Genomic DNA, 23,067 nt, shown 5'->3' with positions numbered 1-23,067 from the left:
ATTTTAATGGAAATGTGCTTTCAATGCCTGACATAGGAAACATTTAAAGACAGGTTCATTCTAATGATGTGTTGTTAACCTATTAAAAATACATGAAATTATATGTGCTGCACATGCTTATAAAATCTCTTGCAACAGTGAACAAGGACTTTAAAGCAAACCTGTGCAGAAAAAACATTTATTAAGTGTCCATCACTGTTGCCTTTTAACCAGGGTACCACTTGGCCAGTGATTTTGTACGCCACAGAAACACTATGGATATATATTTACATTTGCATGCTCCTGCTAAACACAAGAACTCTCCTGGACTTTCATCCCTGCCACTCATGTTCCCATTTGAACCTAGAACAGAACCTTAAAGAACCAACAGACCCTAAAGTACCATAATCAGAATATGAAACCTTTTCAAAGAGGCCTACTAATCAGCAATGGACTACAACTTTGTTCTATGTCACTTTTCATTGCAGAGCAAATGATCTGGTGATAGTGATTACACCTCTCTTCTTAAAGGGTCTCGGAATGTTTGGAACCCTTTCAAAGGAACACATGTATTCATTATCCACAATCCTGTAATCCAAATAAGTATTAAAAAGCAAAAAAATTACTCATGAAGCTGTCGAGGCACTGGCTTGCACCTCACTGCTTGTAAACTGTCATGGAATTACCATACTTTGATTACCTATTCTAGCCCATAGCGAAGTAGAGCTTTCAAGGCAGGACAATTGTACATTAAAAGCCAGCAGTATCTGTGCTGATTAACAGTGCATTCCTTTTACCTCTGCCAGGGTTGCCACCCGCCTGCATACCCATGTCCAGATTTAAAGGGGTGGTTCACCCTAAAAACTACTTTTTTTATTACACTGGCCCCTCCACATTACAATACGATTAAGGCTATTAATTTTTTTTGATGCTGTCCATACCTTTGTACAGCATATTCACCCGTGGCTTCGGGGTTGCGAGTCCCGCGGGAGTGGGCGTTCCTAACATGTCTGTGATTGACGTTTTGACCAAAAACGAGCTCCCCCCGTCGCGTAAGCCGCGTCACGGTTGGCGTAAAGTGTAACAAGTAGTTCAGCGCAAATAAATCAATAAACAATACAAATAAATATCAAAAAAAGAAGTCCATAAAGTGCACAAGTGAAATAAGTCCAAAAAGTGCTCCAATATATAAAAGTGACTAAGTGCAGTAAATTGAAGATCAGTGATCCATAGGTAAAGATCCTCCACCAATGTATATAGATGGCCTCTCACCTCAGCCATTCGACCATGGCTAGGTCACACAGCATGTTATACCTCCAGGGTATGAGCAAGGCACTTCCTGATTCCAACAGACACACAGCAAGGAGCAGCAGAGCAGCTCAGCCAGTTTCCGAATCCACAAGGAGATATATGTAAACAAGAGAGGGGACAGACTAGTGCTCTCTGTATACCAAACTCGATTTTATTAAAAGCAATCACAGACATGTTAGGAACGCCCACTCCCACTCGCAAGCCGGAAGCCACGGGTGAATATGCTGTACAAAGGTATGTACAGCATAAAAAAAAAAAAATAATAGCCTTAATCGTATTGTAATGTGGGGGGGCCAGTGTAATAAAAAAAAGTAGTTTTTAGGGTGAACCACCCCTTTAACATTTTCATAACTAAGCATGCATTTTTTTTGCAATCATACTTTATGTACAAATGGAAATGTTTGGAAGTTACAAATCATCAGTCCGTAAGCCGAGCCACATAGATGCTTGAGAACGCAGCTCCCTCCGAATCAGTAGAATTTAGGCTAAATTGAGGCAACCTACCACCTTCTAATGGGCAAGCCTAGGTGCACCGGCACCCCAAAACCAGGGGGGGTTCTCAAGTTCCCCCTGGCATCTTCACAAATGATCCAAAGATTCTTTGAAACCCATGCAGACCGGTAACAGCAATAGAAAGACAAAATGCCACAGACTGTCCTCTTTAGCTCTTCAGCTCTCTCCACCCCAGTCCAAGCCGTTCCCAGCAGCAGAGGATGGCAAACTACCCAGGCACCAGCTTCTCTCACCGGTTAATATCAGATATTTATTCATTTTTCTCTCTGGTTATCACAGAACCATATGGCCTGCTGGAGGTCATCTTGAAGCACCATGCAACTCAATTTACACAGCAGGGTGTTTGTAACAAGGAGATGCAAATAGGAACTTATATCCTGAAGGATGTTCTTGCATAGGCCTCCTGATGTGATGTATGGGGAGTAGAGGAGCATGAACTCAGACCTCCTGCTGAGGTAAAAATAAAAATGACTGATTCCAAAGGATCAAATGTGGACTGGAGTGTTGACCTGAGTCAAGGCAGGTATTCATAGAGTAATGATGCCCCCCTTGTGGAAGACAGTAATATACTTCCTGGAGGATGTTTGGGGTAATAACATACTTCCGGTAATTAGGAAGAACAGACACGTATAGCTTCTCATTGGACAAAGGACTACATGAGCAGGCAGAGGGTCTTTGTGTGGGTTGTGTCTGTGAGTGCTTTAAAAGGTGAGGCCCAATGATGAAGATAATACATATATATAACTTAAGTAGGGGGAAGCCATAACCACCCCCTATTTATTTCACAGGAGCAGCCGGTAAACTCTAACTATGCCAGCATGTATACAGGCAGTCCCCCTTATATACCTCCCTTATCACTATCCTGCATTTGGTCTAGGTCTAAGACCAGTTAGCTGGTTGCTCATGTTTTCCAGAGCTAACTATCATTCTGCACCTAGCCTACCCTAAACCACAGAGGGTGCTGAGGTCACAGGACTCCAATTCAACCCAGCATACACCTCAATTCTTTTTGAAATCATCAGCAACCAGAAGTTACTTTACCACTCTTATGCAGATGACACACAACTATATTTTCGCATCTGCAACAAAAAGGATCATTATCTCGGACTAGAGAAATGCCTTTCTTTGATAGAAAAGTGGATGACAAAGAGTTATCTTAAACTCAATGGCTCAAAGACAGAACTTCTCCTGTTTCAGGCCAATCGGAAGATTCATCCCGCAACAACATGGACGCCTCCGCCCATTAAGGGTCAATCCATCACCCCCAGCACCAAAGTCAAAAGTCTCGGAGTCATCTTCGACACCTACATGACAATGGATGCACAAATAGGGTCAGTAGTCAGCGGATCGCACCATCTGCTGCGCCTTCTACGCAGACTCACTCCCTTTATCCCAAAAAAAGACATAGCAGTCGTGGTGGGGACAATTATCAACTCCAGACTTGACTATGCAAATGCCCTCTATCTAGGACTCCCCAAATACCAAATCACTCATCTGCAAGTCGTTCAAAATACGGCCGCTCGACTTGTGACTGGGAAAAAACATGGGAATCAATCTCACCTTCGTTGAGATCCCTTCATTGGTTGCCCGTAAAAGACAGAATCACTTTCAAAGCACTCTGTCTAACGCATAAGTGTATTCTGGGAAATGCCCCCCAATATCTATGCGAGAAACTAAAAGCTCACAACACCAATCGCATTCTGCGATCCACCAACCAAAATCTACTACAGATACCCAAAGCCAGATACAAGTTCAAAGGAGATAGAAGATTTGCGGTCCAAGGACCCAGACTATGGAACGCTCTACCAACCAGCATCCGATTGGAGGTAAACCACCTGGCCTTCAGGAGAAAGATCAAGACCCACCTCTTCTGAGGGCCCAGGGAATGGATACCAAGCGCCCAGAGGCAATTCAGTTTGCATGTGTTGCTCTATATAAGTTTCTCACTCACTCACTCACTCACTCACTCAATGCTCTGCTAGCCTATCTGATGTTAGCTTTAATTCTTCTAACATCTTGGAGCAATTTGCAGATCCTCATTCTTCCTTGCATTCTAATGCCTGGTATGAACCCTGGAACCCACCATCGTCCAATGGCCTGAACTTAACTCACACTTCAGCTCTGGCAAGAATGCATATAGGTACTCAAACATGTCCCTCATGCAACCTTGCATCTGATGACTGTACCACTTGGAAAGGATGTCTTCAATCCATCCCAACTAATCCAAGGAAAATCAAAGCTTTACAAAATGACTTCCACCATTTGGCTAATAGAGTTTACATTTTTAAGTTTTCCCTATCTGTGGCAGAGGCGTACCTTGATTTGTTCGATCAGCTCCTTGGACAGGAAAATTGGACTTCCGTTTTATTCCTTTGTTTTAGTCCCCTTATTATCCAATCTTCAACAATTGGTGAAGATACTCCTCTGCTTGGTAGAGTTAAATTTGCTTACATTTCACTTTTTGCATGTGGCATGAACTGGCTCTTAAATACACTTCTTGAATTTTGAAAAGTTCCTATAAGCCCCCAGCATCGTACCCATTTGTAGATTTTACTAGGGCGCCTCTTTTGCCATACTCAGGTTATTTTTCCATCTTCTCTCCCCCGTATTACCTTTATGCACATTTATGAGCTATCCCCCTTCTACATTACATATAGGAGGGGTTCCCTTGCTATGCACTTTTAAATTAGCTTGTCTATTGGTCTTATCCCCCTCCCAAAATGTTAGTAACTCCAAGTACCTTTTCTGTAGAACTGACTCATACCCCCACATTCAGTGATATGGTGTTGGGGTATTTAGGGACTTATATAACTGAATATTATCCACTGTTATTTGCATATTCAGTTACCTTCCTGGTGACTCATTGATTATTAATTCTCTTTTTGTTTGTCTTTAACATATTCTGTCTTTACTTTTATATTTGGCTTGTCCTCTCTTCACTCCCCAATCCACCTCAGTAGCAAGCCCTTGGAGGATTCCCGACACTCTATGTAGGCAATGATTTCTCCTTGACATATCAGATAAGTATCGTCCCTCCAATATATCAATATAAATGGTTAGGAGCCTATCTTTGAAGCTTAATGTTCTGAACTCCAAGTACAAAAGGTATCTGGCACTCTGGGAGTTTTGGCAGTCTAGAGCAGACATCATTTTTGTACAAGAAACAAATTTAGACAAGAGGGGCTTGCTAGCATTTGCAACTAAACACTACTCTCACATTTTTCAAGCTTCCAACAAGAAGAAAAGGGCAGAAGTGACCAAAGTGACCATCCCTTTTTAAAAATGGCGCTCTGTTTACTTTCCTACACTCCTATTTGGACTCACAGGGTCACTACATCATTCTTTTTTTTTTTGGAAAATTATTTTTATTCACTACATCATTCTTAAAGGCAAATTGCAATCCATTGATGTTACGTTATGCAATCTCTACTCCTCTACTGTGAATCAAAATGCCTTTCTCTTTTGGGTCTACAGCTACCTCTTCCACATAGAACATAAGTACCTAATTATAGGGGGGCTATAGTCTACCATATTCCACAACATGTATTAGGCAACCCTATTTTGCAGTCCTGTATATCGAAAAAGTCTCAACTGTTTTGGCAAATTTCTGGGAGATCCACACGTTTTGATGCTTAGTGAGTCACCCACCCATTGGACTGCCTGTATTTACACTATTCCTACTCACATCGGACCCAGATTATTTATTTTTAAACAACCCTATGCTGCTAAAATTGAAAATGTTCAAAATCGTACCTAGTTTCTGTATGTTGAAGACAACTTGTTTTTTTTTTTTTTTTTTTTTTTGTGAGTTTAAAGTCCTTCCAGTATGGTGAAAGTCATCCAAACATCAACTGCAGTATGCAATACTGTCACCACAGAGCAAAGGCACTGGAATACAAGTACCTATGAAAAATTAAAGAAATTTACTGGAAATGCAGAACACATTTACAACATATTCTATTTTTATACTAACATCAATTACTTACATTAGGAACCAAAATTCGATATAACATACATCTCATTACCTAAATGTAAATCTTTGCAGATAAGATCAATATCTTTTCAATATGTCTAAAACTGATTTGATTACATTATATATACTGTATGTTGTCAGTATGTTATAAATAAAATGGTAGTTTGTTTTAAAATGGATAAAGGTGTACAACATTTGTACATCTCTACGGCATCCGCATAAGACCTATCCTTAAATCGATTGCAAAGGAACATGAAAAGCAAAAGGACAAACATGGTTGGAGTCACTAGATAAAATGCAAAAATACTCTCTGGGTCACCATACGTAAGGTACGATTGTAGGCTTACCAGATCTAAAAAAGGGAATACAAACTCTGATAAATCTCTTAACCCTAAATTGGATTATTCTTAGATCTTCTGTGTTTCATAGGTCAGTTAAAAGGGCAGATCCTGCATTTTTAGGCTTTGGTTCAAACTAAATGCAACACTAGCAGAATATAACAGTAAAAAAGAAGTAATATTGCATTATCTGGATGCTCAAATTAAACATTTGATTAGAACCATTTCCACAATTCAGATATAACTTAGTTGATGGTATTGGTAAATGTATTTATTGTAAATGTATTCTTTCCTTGATGTTTAGCTTGCCAAACCTATGCTATGAAGCGAATTATAACATAACCCATCTACATTTTAAGCTTTCATAAAAGAAAAAAAAAATTGTGATTGAAGATTGACTTTGTGTCCCATTACTCTTTGCTGAGGTAAGCAGAACAGCTGTATACATTAACGTTATAAGGCATACTCTATTTTAATCTACTGTAATAGAATTTCAGGTATACAGCAAGACTAAAAATAATGGATTCTAACAATTAGACTTTGAAGCTGCCCTAAAGGGATTGTAAGGCTTTTTTTTTAATAACACACGTTATACTTACCAGCTCTTTGCAATGGTTTTGCACAGAGCACTCCAGAGCTTGATCTCAAGCCGGTCTGTGTGCATCTATTCAAACGCACAGCTTGGCTCTGCCACTGCCCCCCACTCAGTGCTCACAGGTTTTGCAACTGACAGCAGCAGTTGTTGGGCGAAGGTGGAATAGGCTTTCCTAAAAATATTAGGTTTTGGGGATCGCCTTGAGGCAGAATAGGAGATAGCCAAACAGGTTATGGCAAGGGGTTTGGGAAAGGCTCTAGAGAAGTCATGGAGGCTGGTAATGTAGTTGGGGGAAGAGTTGCGAATGTCTATGTGAGTTTTTTTTTATTCAGAATTGTATTTGTTGGGTGATCAGTAGCCAGGGGAGAGATTGACAGAGAGGGGTAGCAAGCACACTGAGTGGCTGGTAGAGTGGATGAGTCTGGCAACAGCATTAATAATATACAGAAATTAGTGAATTGGTAGCTTGGTGTTGCCATTGGTAGGATGAGGTGTACTTCAGAAGTGTTATGGAGGTGAAGTTGGCAATATTTGAACAGTGGTGGGATTTAGGGCTAACAGGTAGGTCAGAGTCTATCGTTACATCTATAAACCTGGCATTGGGGGGGGGGGGGGTGAAGGGAAATGGTTGTGTAATTGATCTTGATAGAAAAGTTGCAGGAGGGAGCAAGAGGAATGAAATATTATGGCCTCAGTTTTGAAAGATTGAATTTTAAGGAGTTTATTTTTAAAATACCAGAGTTCAGCTATTAACATTGGACATTCCACAAGCTGTTCTGACACCCCCTTTTTAACCCCTTCACAGGTAAGGGTAAAACAAATATTAATGCCCATGTGTTAGTAAAACCGTACATACAATTACTTTTTGCATACAGGTGGATTTTACCTTGTTTTTTTTAGGGCAAATTGGGCTTTAATTTGGTGGTAAATGGTAATAGATATCTCCTGATTTTTTGTTTTTTTTGTCAAAGGAAAACTTGCCCAAAATAGTAAAAAGATATCAAATGTGTATGTTATTTGTTGTATGTACCCGTAGTACAGCCCAGAACAAAATTTGTGCATTTTGCATTTTTTGTCCTCCCCAAAACACACTGACACTGACCCTAACTGACACTGAAAATAAATTATAATTTGGCCTCAACACTCACATTTTTGTAAATATTTTATAATATCTTTTCATGTGACAACACTGAAGAAATTACACTTTGCTACAATGTAAAGTAGTGGGTGTACAGCTAGTATAACAGTGTACATTTGCTGTCCCCTCAAAATAACTCAACACACAGCCATTAATGTCTAAACCACTGGCAACAAAAGTGAGTACACAAATTAGGCCTAAAGTATCAATATTTTGTGTGGCCACCATTATTTTCCAGCACTGCCTTAACCCTCTTAGGCATGGAGTTCACCAGAGCTTCACAGTCTTCTTCCACGCCTCCATGACAGCATTACAGAGCTGGTGGATGTTAGAGACCTTGGGCTCCGACAGCTTCCATTTGAGGATGCCCCACAGAAGCTCAATAGGGTTTAAGTCTGGAGACATGCTTGGCCAGTCCATCACCTTTAACCTCAGCTTCTTTAGCAAGGCAGTGGTCGCCTTGGAGGTGTGTTTGGGGTCATTATCATGTTGGAATACTGCCCTGTGGTCCAGTATCCAAAGCGAGGGGATCATGCTGTGCTTCAGTGTGTCACAGTACATGTTGGCATTCATGGTTACCTCAATGAACTATAGCTCCCCAGTGATGGCAGCACTCATGAAAACCCAGACCATGACACTCCAATCACCATGCTTGACTGTAGACTAGACAAACTTGTCTTTGTACTCCTCACCTGGTTGCTGCCACACACGCTTGACACCATCTGAACCAAATACGTTTATCTTGATCTCATCAGACCACAGGACATCATTCCAGTAATACCTGTCCTCAGTCTGCTTGTCTTCAGCAAACTGTTTGCGGGTTTGCATCATCTTTAGAAGAAGCTTCCTTCTGGAACGACAGCTATGCAGATCAATTTGATGCAGTGTGCGGCGTATAGTCTGACCCCCCCCCCCACCCCTTCAACCTCTGCAGTAATGTTGGCAGCACTTGTACATCTATTTCCTAAAGACAACCTCTGGATATGACACTCAACTTCTTTGGTCGGCCATGGCGAGGCCTGTAATGAGCGGAACTTGTCCTGTTAAACTGCTGTATGGTCTTGGCCACCATGCTGCAGCTCAGTTTTAGGTCTTGGCAATCTTCTTATAGCCTATGCCATCTTTATGTAGAGCAACCATTCTTTTTCAGATCCTCAGAGAGTTCTTTGCCATGAGCTGCCATGTTTAAATTACAATGACCAGTATGAGAGGATGAGAGCGATAACACCAAATTTAACACACCTGCTCCCCATTCACATTAGAGACATTGTAACACTAACAAGTCACATGACACTGGGGAGGGATGTGACTTATATACAATATATATATTGTATATACTGTGTGTACAGCAAACAGGTGGTGGTGAACAGCACATCAGCAGTCTTCCAGTGCAATCCAACCAACAATCCCAAATGGTCATATATAGAAAGTTCAGAGGATTGCTGCACAAAAGTTTGTAAAACATACATAAAATGTCTAAAAAACACTCCAGTATATAGTTACAGTTTTGAGGTATATTGCTAGTGCTAGAAATATAGCCCGAAACTGTAGCTAAATAATGGAACGTTTTTGATAATTTTTTTGTATGTTTTTAATTTCAATACATTTTTGTGCAGCAATCCCCTGAACTTTCTTTATATAATATATATATATATATATATATATATATATATATATATATATATATATATATATATATATATATATATATATATATATATATATATATATATATATATATATATATTTCTTGCTTTCAGACATGCAGGGTTTACATATCCATCATTTTGTGTCCTATCTCTCACATATTTCTGAGAATTTTCTTTTAGTACAAGATGTGACTGACCAAGATGCATCACATCTTCCAACTGATAAAAAGATACAGATACCTGATTAATACTATAGTAGTATAGTAGCATAGTTCTTAGATAAGAGATATAGGGTTCAGTAATTCATCATGTCATGTCCTATCACTGATGCATGGTTGTCCATATCTAGAAACTTTTCGGAGATTTCCTTAAGTACAAGATTTGACGGGCAAAGATGAATCACAACTGATAAAGAAATGGCAGATTGTCAAGGTCTTAACTGCAGAACACAGAAAAGGAGCATGTTGCTTTTGAGCGTTTTTGCACTGCTTTTTGCGGTGCTTGCTGCGTTTTTGACTTGCGTTTTTACCGCGTTGTTACCGCGATTTGCGTTTTTATTTTTTTACATCAATTTACATTTTTTTACATTTCATTTAACAACCAGCAAAAAACAGGTTAAAAAAAATAAAAGTGGGGGCTTCAGGAGGAGTGGGACTTCCTGTCCCACTTCCTCCTTCCGCCGAGGGGCTGCTAAGGCGAATAGTCAGATCGCCTTTTGGCAGCCCCTCCCTGTAGGCAATCGCCTGGGACACGTGACAGGTCCCATGCGATCGCCTGTCCAATCGGATGGCGCAGCGCCGCTCGCGGATGCGCAGTGGGTGCCCGGCTGTGAAGCCGAAAGCTGTCACGGATGGGTGACCACACTTAGAATGAAGACGCCGGCCGGAGAGGGGGGTAGAGGAGCGGAGCCCCGGCCGACGCGTCGCTGAAACGTGGAGCAGGTGAGTGTACATTTATTAAAAGCCAGCAGCTACACTTTTTGTAGCTGCTGACTTTTAAAAAACATTAAAAATGACTGGAACACCCCTTTAACCTACAGGGTTAGTATAAGTCATATATTTCTTTAAATGTGTGTGTACTTTACAGCAAACAAAAAATCGACGTATTACCGTATTTATCGGCGTATAACACGCACAGGCGTATAACACGCACCCTAACTTTAAGAGCAAAGTTTCAGGGAAAAAACTATCCACAGACCCCTGCGTATAACACACAGGCACAGTTTACCCTCTGTTTTCAGGGTAAAAAAGTGAGTGTTATACGCCAATCATAGGTGTACGCAGCCTATTGCATTAGGGTGTGCACCCCAAAGCCCAAACACACACTACCAATCGCTCATGGTGTTCATTCAGACAGGGAATGGGCCAGTAAATTACATATTTACTGGCCCCTTCCCCACTTCTAAAACATCCCAGCAGCAACAGCCGATAGGAGAGTTGGGAAGCTGGCAGCGCTGCAGGGGGAAAGATGGGAGCCAAAGCAGGAGAGGGAATCTGTGCTGCACAGGGTGATTAGGGTGTGCCTGTGCACACCTGGCACACCCTGTGCGCACGCCTATGACGCCAATAAATACAGTAATTTTAAATAAGACAGAAGCTGTGGCGTCGGACAGTCCAGGGGAGCCCCACTGTAGAGTGAATACGAACCTGGAGGGGTTCTCCCACACCACCCCAAAATCCTCCAGCACCAGTCACCACTGGCCTGGAGTTCTTGCTGCTTTCCAGTGTTCAGGGCAGGTAAATCTGCAATCTATGAATTTAGCTGTGGCACCACCAGCACATAATTTTATTAAAAAAAACAGCTGTTTTAAATGAATATAATACAAGTTTATTAGTGCCATGACCGCAGCCTGGACATCCTTAGGCCTCGTACACACGACCCAACATGTCCGCTGAAACTGGTCCGTGGACCAGTTTCCACGGACATGTTCGGTCGTGTGTAGGGCCGACCGGACAATTTTTCCGCCTAGCGGACAGGTTTCCAGCGGACAAAAGTTTCTTAGCATGCTAAGAAACATGTCCACTGGGAAGCTGTCCGTCGGACATGTCCGCTGGTTAGTACGTCTAACCAGCGGACCGAAATCCCGCACATGCATCGAATTGATTCGACGCATGCGTGGAAGCATTGAACTTGCGCGATAGAGAACGTCGGTGTCGTCTACGTCACCACGTTCTCTGTCCGCGGGGATTTTGGTCTGATGGTGTGTACACACATCAGACCAAAACCTCCGAGCGGACATGTCCGATGAACATGTTCGCTCGTCTGTACAAGGCCTTAGTCTCCAAAGCTACTTCATACTGTCATGCTCTCTGCTCTATGAGAGGTAGGACCCTATTAGTGGTATAATTATCACATGGCTGTATTTTCTGCAGGGACATCTTTCATTCTGCCTGATATTATTCCATTCAGAAGGCTACTACTGACTGTTGAAAAAACTATCATGACAATGTTGTAATTTTTTCTGTATTTACCTGTCTGAACATATATAATAAAAATCCTCCACTGGATTGCTGTGAGTGTTTAGCAACCTTTTCTCAAAATAAAAGTGTTTTACGGTTTTACACTCTGTGGACCCCCTTTTTCTTCCATATTGGTCACGTCTGAGGAACACCAGGGGTTTGTTTGGCCAGAAATGTTACCTTCCTTGACGGTCTAACCACTGAGGGATTTGATTTTAGTCAGTGGCGGCTGGTGCTAAAACAACCCCCCCCCCAGGTCCGCACTCAGCTCGGGTATTAAGGGGTGCTGGGGAGGCTGCTACACACAGAAGGTTTTTGTAACCTAATGTATAGAATGCATTAAGATAAAAAACCTTCTGCCTTTACAACTCCTTTAAGGGCTCATGAACAATGCATCTCAAAGAAGCAGCTCATAAAGCTTTTTTAGGAGTTTACAGACAAATGCTCTTAGTCTCGGTTCACACTGGGGTGACTTGTCAGACTATTTTATCGCCCGACAAGTCGCTCTCCATTTCAGTGCAATGGAACCATTCTAATCGGAGCCACTCAAGTCACTCCAACTTCGAAAAAGGTTCCTGTACTACTTGGGGGTGACTTGGGAGTGGCCTGAATTGCATGTAGTATCGATCCCCCTGCAGAGCAGCCGGAGGGAGAATGCCAGCAGCACTGCAGTGGGATCCACAAGGCAGTACACAAGGCATTTTTCAACAGCAAGATCCTTATTACATGTGAATGCAGCATACCTGATTGGCTTCTATCCAGTTTGAGTGGTACTTTAAAAGGAATTACAAGATGCTCATCCCAAGTCAAATTCAAGTGTCTGCATTTATTGATACATTTAATAAAAAAAACGTTTTTCTTTGCATCAGCTTTAAGCTATTTGTATATTAATGCATTAAAAAAAAGGATAGGACATTACTTCTGGGGTAAAAATAACACATGTTGCTCAGAAAATCCATATTTATACGAAAGCACAGGGTAAATGACTAAACTGGCAGCTCTTTCAGGATATGTAGACACTTTAACTCCTATCATTCTTATATAACACATTGTACAAGTGTACGGAGAACACACAACACCCAGGGGTGAACCTAGCACAAGCTTGGTTACAATGAGCATGAGAGCATCAGGATCAAGCAGAAGTTTAGAGAAAGCATTGGATGTATTGATGGGCTAGTCACGCAGGGGTGCCCAACCTTTTTGAAGCGTGAGGGCCACTTAAGCGACTTGGTAACCGGTCACAGGCCACAATAAACGGAGCGGGCGGATGGCAGGTCCATGTCTGCTCTGCATATGCACTCCTATACTTTTTTTTGCGGTTCGGATTGGAGATAGGACACATGTCTGTTTACATCTGCCACTCCATAGAGGTGAATGGAGGGTCCAATTGGGTCGGACTGACCGTGTGAAAAAGGGTCCTAAGGCTGCTTTCACACTGATACGCTGTGGTTTACCAACGCAGTGTACCTTTGGCTTTCTTGTACTTTGCAATAGACTTCTATTATATTCTGCAGGTTTGGTGCATTTTCAGAAAGCTCACCAAACTCGCAGGTAATAACAGAAGTCTATGGCTCAGTGCAGGTAACACGCAGGTGCGTTGCTCTGCATCTATAGGTCAGTTTGAAAGCAGCCTAGTAACCACTGCAGAACAGATATGCCCATATATACACTGTGTATCTCTTGATACGCCGCGTAATTTCAAATTTTGCGCGTCGTATCTTTGTTTTGTATCTTCAAAACAAGATACAACGGCATCTCGGCTAGATCCGACAGGCGTACGTCTTAGTACGCCGTCGGATCTAAGCTGCAATTTTTCGGCGGCCGCTAGGTGACGTTTCTGTCGAATTCCGCGTCGAGTATGCAAATTAGCTAGTTACTGCGATCCAGGAACGTACGTCCGGCCGGCGCATTTTTTTACGTCGTTTGCGTTTGCCTTTTTCAGGCGTATAGTTAAAGCTGCTGTTATGAGGCGTACTCAATGTTAAGTATGGCCGTCGTTCCCGCCTAGAAATTTGAAATGTTTATGTTGTTTGCGTAAGTCGTTTGCGAATAGGGATTTGCGTAGAATGATGTCACCGTTGGAAGCATTGGCTTGTTCCGGGTTAATTTCAAACATGCGCACTGGGATACCCCCACGGACGGCGCATGTGCAGTTAAAAAAAAAACGTTGTTTACGTCGGGTTGCGACATATTTACATAAAACACGCCCCCATCAGAGAGATTTGAATGGCACGCCATTACGCTGCCAAATATACACTACGCCACCGTAACTTACGGCGCAAATTCTTTGAGGATTTGAAAAAAAAAAAAGTTACAGCAGCGTAGTGTATCTTAGATACGCTGCGCCCGTCGTATTATTGAGCGCAGGTACATGGATCTGCCCCTGTGATTTTAGTAATAAACTGACTTTTAATAACAGTATTCCGGAGGTCGCGGGCCACATCAGAGGGCTCTGCAGGCCACATGTGGCCCCCGGGCCACTGGTTGGACACCCCTGGGCTAGTGAATGTTTAACAAGCCCTTGTCGACAAACTTTCAGGGCCCGTACAATTACAGTTTATAACACTGTGTTGCATTAAGACAACCCATTCATTTTGTGAAAAAAGGGAAAAACTGTGCTGAGTGTAAGAATACCAAATAGCAGCACACTACAATGTCAGGATATTTAAATGGAAATACATATACACTTATTACTTCTAGTGTTATAGCATCAGAGACCCAAATACACAAAAGCAAATGTGAATTCATCAAAATGTTGTAAAACAATGTGAAAATAAATGCTTGTACATATTTAAGTCCTGAATTTTCTTCAATTATTCCACTGTGAGAATATACAGGTCAGCTTGGGTGCACCACTGTAAACTCTAACTTGTGTGATAGTGCACAACCTCAATGATCCACTGACTCATACTGGAAGGGAAGATCTCAATTCAGTGAGATCAACAAGCGTTGGTGTTTCCTAACCCAAGTGCACCTGGCAAATGTCAGGAGAAAGTACCTCAGTACAATGCAAACAATATCTGGTAGACCATTCAGGCTTCCCAGCATTTGACAGACATCAGCACCAATCCCCCCACTCACCCCCTGCAGCAGAAGCTCTACTCCATGCAGAAAACACCAGAGGTTACAGTTCACACAGAGCACAGTGTGGAGGGAGGAGGAGCAGGGGTCGGGATTCACGGAGGGGGATAAACAAGCAGAGAATGTCTTACTCACTCTTTCATCTTGCTGACCGAACACTTCTAACCACATGCACGGGGTGGGATTATCAGAGACTCTGCAGCTGTCGGTGCTGCTCCAAAGTCGGGACAGTTGCAAGTATGTAGTAGCACCAACATTACATAGCCCTCTCCAGACACACACTGCCTACACCAACAACTATTTATAAATTCACTCAGCTCTTCTACACACAGAGCGAATAATGTATAGAGCAGAGGAAAGGAGAGGTGTCCTAGTGTCACTTATAATGGATGGTGAGGTTCTCGCAGTCCTGTAGCTGAGAATGTGATCAGGATATTCCACATGCATACAGTGATCAGGCGTTCTCCTCCTTCTCTCAGGTCCTCCTAAACGCACACAACACCGTGGGACCAGGAGGAGTCGACGAGAAACTGGAAGTGATGGCTCGGTTCCACTAAAAGCACCGCCCTTCTCCAATCCGTAACCACCACAGAAGCATAATTCTATAGTGGGAGTGTTTGGGCGCAATGCTCAGCGCCCCAAAGATACTCTAAAGCAGATATAAAAAACAATTCCGCGCCAAAAAAAATATTTATATATATTATTAAACAATAATTTGGGTGCCCATGTAAAGGTCCCAAACACACAATGTGTGCTAAGCTGCTCCCCTAGAAAGTGATGACGTGTATGTGACTTCTATCTGATGCGTGCTAAAGAGGCTGGCAGGTCAAAAAGGGCCTGGATAAACCACCGGGAATCAAGGTAGCCGGACACCGAGGGATTGATCACCTGTCGGTCGGTACCTGGGCGGCAAGTTGAAGGAGATCCAGACGTAACTCAATTAAGGAGGCATATCTCCAATAATTCAACCCAGAGGGAACCTGTGGCAGAGGTATCTTCTGAGGCTCATTGAGGGGGGTCTGTGGCAGAGATTTTCTCCCAAGTTCAAGTTCACCAAGGAGGGTCTGTGGCAGAGACTTCATCCTATAATTGTCCGAGTGATACTTCGGCTGCCAGGTCAGTGAAAGAGGCCTGTCCGGGTACACTAAACCCACTCCGGCAGGAGTGGCACATAGAAGTGTTACGTTTGGGAGCAGGACTGTTTCCCTATCATTACGCTTGAATCTGCTATTCTCCTATCTTCTTCAGCTTTACTTTCCTCACCACAAGTTTTACTGTTTTTACCCGGCTGGGTAATAAAGAGCACAGCAAAGAGCACCTGTCTGGACATTCCTTTACTTCTACTACATGCAATACGCATCATTCACCCCTAGGAATTTCGGAGGAGCCACGAGGTAACACGCCGCCCAAAAATCCAGTAGCTCCACTGGGGGTAATGCTACATATGTCTTTGCACAATTGGTTTTGTTTTGATATTGCAAACAGCTTTTTTTCACTTGGGTTATTATCACCTGTGCAGTAAGGCTACTTTCACACTGGGGCGGGGGGGGGGGCGTTAGCGCTAAAGCGCCGCTAATCTTAGCAGTGCTTTAATAACCCTGTGTGCATTAGCATTATCCAGTAGTGGCACCAGTGGTCAGTGTAAATTATATTAAAGGCTAGGTTCAACCAGAGGAACACATTACACTCGTTTTTAGAGTGTAGCATAATATGCTCCCAATCAACTGTCTCCCACCATCAGAGCCTCTTCCATGTGGCAGCAGGTGGCGTTCATGTGTGTTTAAGCTTTGGGAGCACACCCTAATGCAAAAGGCTGCGCACACCTATGCTGGCCAGTAACAAAATATATGTCTTGTGGTGCCCACAGTCTGAAAGAGCAACAGAGACACCTATGGACTAGGGTGACCACATGTCCCAGATTGCCCGGGACAGTCCCGCATTTTGCTGGGGGGAGAGTAGTATTAGAATGACTATTAGATTTTGATACACTTAACATACCAAAGTCACACTCCAGCTAACACTTCACAAGCAGTTTCAGCAACAGTTTTGTTCCTTTTGGGATAAAGGATTTATATAAATGAATAAAAACTGACCATTGTAAATACCCCTGTCAAATGGTTTGTCTCAACCCTTCTAATTGCTATATCTGAAGGACAGCTTGTTCGTTTGTAAAAACAAAGACTTACTGGCTAGATCACCAGAAGAACCTAGAAAAAAGGAAAGCCATTTTTTTTTAGCTTTTACATCTTAGAAGTTAGCTGCATTATAACAAAAACTCATACAGGCTCATTTTAGCCAGTGCACATGCTGCCAGTCAGTACCCATTTGTGGGCACTGATTGGCATCGATTGTGTTTTTTTTTTATTGGTGGTTTGTTTTTTGCACTGGGGGGCACTGGGGTCTTTGTTAGCACTGGGGGGCACTCACAGGTGGTCCAGTGTTGGCATCCGAGAGGGGCTGTGCTGATAAACAATGTCTCCCTTGTCAGGAGAGCCGCTGATCGACTCTCCTCTACTCGCGTCTGTCAGACGCGAGTGAGGAAGAGCCGATCAACGGCTCTTCCTGTTTACATCATGATCAGCCGTGGTTGGACACGGCTGATCACATGGTAAAGAGCCTCCGCCGGAGGCTCTTTACCGAGATCGGAGATGCAGGGTGTCAGACTGACACCCCGCATCGACGATCGCCGCGCTGCGCGCCCCCACGGGCGCGTGCCGGCATGAAATCCTACAGGACGTCAATAGACGTCCAGTCAGGATTTCACAACCACTTCCCGGACGTCAATATGCTATTGACCAGGCGGGAAGTGGTTAAGATAAAACCTAGTAGGGTTATTTTGCAGCCAATCGGATTATAAATTCAGCTTGTTCAATTAAAGAGGTTGTAAAGACAGAAGGTTTTTTATCTTAATGCATTCTATTTGCAGCAGCCTCCGTCAGCCATCCTAAAACATGCCTGGGCCCCATCTCTATCCAGCAATGTGCACAAGTGCTTTAGCCACCCGGGACTCTTCCTCCTGATTGGCTGACCCATTGACTCCTCCTGCTGTCAATCAAAGTCAGTTAGCCAATCAGGAGAGAGAGGGGGGTGGGCCCAAACTGTAGCTCCGTGTCTTTAAGCGGCTCACCTTGGTTCCCCCATAGCAAAGAAAAAGAGAAGAGGAGGATCTGGGCTGCTCTGTGCAAAACCACTGCCTAGAGCAGGTAAGTATATAGTTACATAGTTGAAAAAAGACACAAGTCTATCCAGTTCAACCATAAAAAAAAAATAACAACAATAATAATATCATACAATTTCATTTACCCACCCACAGTTGATCCAGAGGATGGCGAAAAACCCAAGCAGAGCATGATCCAATTTGCTACAGCAGGGGGAAAAATCCTTCATAATCCCCCGAGAGGCAATCGGATATTCCCTGGATCAACTTTACCTACAAATGTTAGTACCCAGTTATATTATGTAGATTTAGGAAAGAATCCAGGCCTTTCTTAAAGCAATCTATTGAGCTTGCCAGAACCACCTCTGGAGGGAGTCTATTCCACTTTTTCACAGCTCTTACTATGAAGAAACCATTCCGTATTTGGAGGTGAAATCTCTTTTCCTCTAGACGTAAAGAGTGCCCCCTTGTCCTCAGTGTTGACCGTAAAGTGAATAACTCAACATCAAGTTCACTATATAAACCCCTTATATATGTGTACATGTTGATCACATCCCCCCTTAATCTCCTCTTCTCAAGCTGTGCTCCTCCATGCCTCTTATCAGTTTGGTTGCCCTTCTCTGCACTTTTTCCAGTTCCCCGATATCCTTTTTGAGGGCTGGTGCCCAAAACTGAACTGCATATTCCAGATGAGGTCTTACTAATGATTTGTACAGGGGCAAAATGATATCTCTCTCTCTCTGGAGTCCATACCTCTCTTAGTACTCTTATTTTTAAAGAGAAAAAAAAAAAACCGAGACTTTAGTATCACTAACTTTGGTAAAACTGTTTTTCACTTTTAGCAAATCAACCCTATCATCCCTATCTTGTTTGTAACCCAGGGACTGGCTGTATTTTGTCCTGAAAGAAGACCATCTACATCTACATTGCTTAGTAGAATGTTAACTAAATGTCAATGATAAGTTACGGAGCATGTAGGTGTCACCTGGATGAAATGAGCAAGGGTGGCATCTCCATCTAAACTGATAAACAGAGAAAATCCCCTTTACTAGAGAAAAATAATAATATAACACAATTATGATGTAAGATGTAATACAAAAGTGAACATAAGTTAATGTATTTGTTTATTATGAAATATTTGTAAGCTTTGCTCAGGCAGAATTGATGGAGGGCTGCTGTTCACAGGAGGTGCTGTGTGGTTTCCGGTGGGTTAATAACATGTCCACAAACCTAGCTAATCAGGTTTATTACCATGGTGCCCAGAACAGCAGGCAGAATGAGTTTTTTTCCCCCCATTATAATATGCTGATGTGCAAAGAGATAATGTGCAGTAACTTGATGTCACCAGGAAATAAATTCAGCAAACCTGGTGACATCTGATAAGAACTAGAGTGTAGCTTTAACACTCGGCACAGCATGCCAAATTGAAGGCCGTTATCAGGAAGCAGCTGAAGGAAGATGATAAAAATTAATTTTTACCAAGCTCAGGCTAGCATGCTTTGAATGTCAGCAAGCATCCTTTGGTCAGTTATGTGTGAACGATTATTATAATCTGCTAAACGGTACCAGAGACAGCTCAGTCATGTTGTAGATGATTATATATGCTGGCCTTTATAATGATGCACGTGTGCCATTACATTAGAACACTGTGCACACAAGTATAAAAATCAACAGTATGATTAAAAGATAAAGGTGAAAAAATAAGTAGAAAAAAAAATACAAATTTCAAAGGTTCAGATATAGGACACCAAAAGAGGAATCCGGATCCCATTTCCAAACTGCAAAACTGCATTTGAAGGGAGACGTACAATTGTTCAAGAGGATTTTGATTTCATATTTGACAGCAAAGGGGTTTAGAGCAGACATCAGAAAGGAAAGGGCATTTGAAGTACAGAAGGAGTGCAGGGGGTATAAGAAATATGTGGTGTGGGATATGGACTGAAGAGGAACTGGGTAATAAGGTAGTGATGGGGTGGCCAAAAACTACCTGAGAGACTCAGAAGACCGAAGTGGATAGAGTCAGGAATACTCACATTAAGGGTTTATGCACACAATGAGATGTGACACATGGTGTATACAAGTCCAAAAGCCAGAATAAAAGATAAACCTAAAAAATAAGTAGGAAGAAAGGGAACAAAGGGGTCTGATTCCCATTTCTAAGAAACCAAGCTGTATTTGGATAACTTTGCATGGTCTTCCCAGAGGCATTGATTTCATGATTTCACATGCCCCAGATGACATCATTTGTGTGACGAAACGCGCGTCGGGAGAGGAGACGTGCTGACGTTTTGCGTGACAGTCCGAGTGGACTGGCGTTCGTTTTAAGCCGGCCGGCTTTATTTTTATGCTTCTATGCGATCGTTCTCCTGTAAGTGTTTTATCTCATTCAATTTTACACTTTCTATTACGGTATTTCACTATTGTAAGTCCCATTATTTTTTGGGTATCCCATCCATCTGGTGACATCTGCGCCTTGAGGATCCACTTCCACTGGTGTGTGCTGCAGTCCATGACTAAAGGCCCGGGCTGGGGTTTACAGCCGCAAGCCATCTTTGCTTGCCATCTGGTAAGCCTGCATTCCTTGTGGTGTCTTCACTTTTGGTGGTGGATTTTTTCAACATTTTGAATTATAATTTGAACTACAATTGTGCTTTATCTTTGGACTTTACTGAACACATGATTTACACAGCTGTTATTGTTTCATATAATTTTGTCACTTGTTATAGTTTATATCGTTTTTTATTTTAGCGCAACTACATTTTTTCTGGGAGCTCTTTAGCACCACCCTTTGGGCAACTTCTGCTTTTGTTGTGCTATGGTTAACATTGGTACGGAGCATACGTGTTTGTACTTTGGATTTTATTCCGACAGACTTGTGTACAGACGATCAAATAATACGACGGCACACATTTGTTGTCGGAAAATTTGAGAGCATACTATAAAACATTTGTTGTCGGAAATTCCGACAACAATTGTCTGATAGAGCGTACAAATGGTTGGATTATCCAACAAAACCCTCCCATCGCACAATTGTTGTGGGAAAATCCAATCGTGTGTACGAGGCTTTAGAGATGTCCTGCTAGCTGAAAAAATCTCTGTGCAGGGTGAAACTGAGTGCAATCGTCACATGCATGATCTGGGCACAAGTTCACTTTAAACTGAATTCTGAAATGAACAATTGTTGTGCTAACTGACAAAAACAGCTACTTCTGCTTTAACTACTTTGTACTTCAATGAAACACAGGACACTGCAATAGGTGTGTTCACGCTGGAGCAGCGCAGACACAAATCAATCTGTACAATCACCCACGTCTCCTTGGATCTGAAAGGACCTGTAGGTGTCTGTGTCTGATTCGTACTTTTTACATTTTATTATAACATATACATTGTTCCCAAAACCATTCTACTCAGGAATAGCATCACTGAATTAGAATCGATTTTCCACTTGCAGTTAGGCTCTGTTATTATATGTGTCTGCTGCTTCTGTACAGTAACAGACCAGAAGAATATGGCATTTGCTACACAATACTATGCTTATAATGACATAGCAGAATTATAACTGCCAAATGGACAATTACTTCAGTGCAGCTGTCCCCAGGGTCCAACAGGTTAAATGTTACATATTCTACAGATCTGTATAGATATCTAATTGAGCCCAAGTGACTGAGCAGAAACAGTCATGTATGGATGGTTTCTCTCCCAATAGTCAGTTAACACACAGAGGATGTGCTTTAAATTCCCCAAAGATAGAAAATTAGTGTTACATGCTTTTTGCTACTTCACCAAAATGTTACATTTTCTTTGCATTTTCTTTCTATTCATTTCAATTGGCTAACAACGCAACACAACTACAGGGGCGGACTGACAACTCATGGGGCCCCCAGGAAATAGGAGATTATGGGACCCCCCGGGCAATAGGAGATTATGGGTCCCCCGGGCAATAGGAGATTATGGGGCCCCCAGGCAATAGATTATAGGGCCACACAGTATACACACATACAGTATATATACACAGTATACACACACACACATACAGTATATATACACAGTATACACACACAGTATACACACACACACTGAAAAGGTACTAGAGAGGTGGGGGCAGGGCTCAAGTCCTGCAGGAATGGGTGGGAACGGAGTTCCTGCACTTTTTTCACAGCAGGAACGCAGTTCCCTTTGCAGGACTAGAGCACCCGAGAGCAGCCGAGCCGCCCGAGCCAATCCTTCACTAAGCGGGGATGCCCAGCTCGAGTCCTTGCTTCTTTCTAAATCCCGCGGTAAACTCGCGGCAGACCTCCGCAATGTCTCCTGGGAATAATGACAAAAGCTCCCAGGAGACATTGCGGCATCGAGGAAGTGACGGAATACCTGCACACTACCCGATGAATCCATATACAGGAAGCGGCCAGTAACATAAAGGATTACTAAGGTACAGTGGATCGAAAAAAAAACAAACATGCGCTTTAGTAATTATGCATATGAGCGTATCATTTTTTATTTATTTTTTTTAGGTGGGGGAGTGGATCTTGGGTGGGAGTTCCCAAACTTTTTTCCCCAGGACTTGACCCCTGGGTGGGGGAGCTATAATCTTGGGATTTTTTAAAAAAAAACACAGATTTTTGCATACTGTCCCTGGTTTTACTGAGGCTGTCAACCCTGATGGGGGCCCCCTAGTGGCATGGGGTCCCTCGGGCAGTGCCCAAGTGCCCGAATGGTCAGTCCGCCCCTGCACAACTGACACTTGTGTGTCCCTGACAGGCACATACAGTAATTCAGGCGTAAGCACAAGAAAATTTGGGGTGACACCCCATGACATTCTAAGGGGTATCTACAACACACTTTATGAATTTCCCCCAGTATGTATGATAGAAATA

The 23,067-nt window shown here is 42.5% G+C and overlaps 1 protein-coding gene across 2 annotated transcripts in view; it reads right to left on the bottom strand.

Annotated features, from left to right (window-relative positions):
* LRRC3B (leucine rich repeat containing 3B) overlaps positions 1–23,067 on the bottom strand; it is a 246,918-nt gene that overhangs the window by 174,697 nt on the left and 49,154 nt on the right. The window contains exon 1 of one of the 2 annotated variants that reach the window (XM_040353017.1): positions 15,037–15,120. The exons of the other annotated variant lie outside the window; for it this stretch is intronic. The gene's annotated coding sequence lies outside the window, so the exon portion shown is untranslated. Of the gene's footprint in view, positions 1–15,036; positions 15,121–23,067 lie in introns of those variants that run through there. 2 annotated transcript variants of the gene reach the window in all.

This window comes from Rana temporaria, chromosome 5 (genome assembly GCF_905171775.1).
Source record: "Rana temporaria chromosome 5, aRanTem1.1, whole genome shotgun sequence".
Classification (NCBI taxonomy): domain Eukaryota; kingdom Metazoa; phylum Chordata; class Amphibia; order Anura; family Ranidae; genus Rana; species Rana temporaria.
This window is presented reverse-complemented; position numbering and strand designations above follow the sequence as displayed.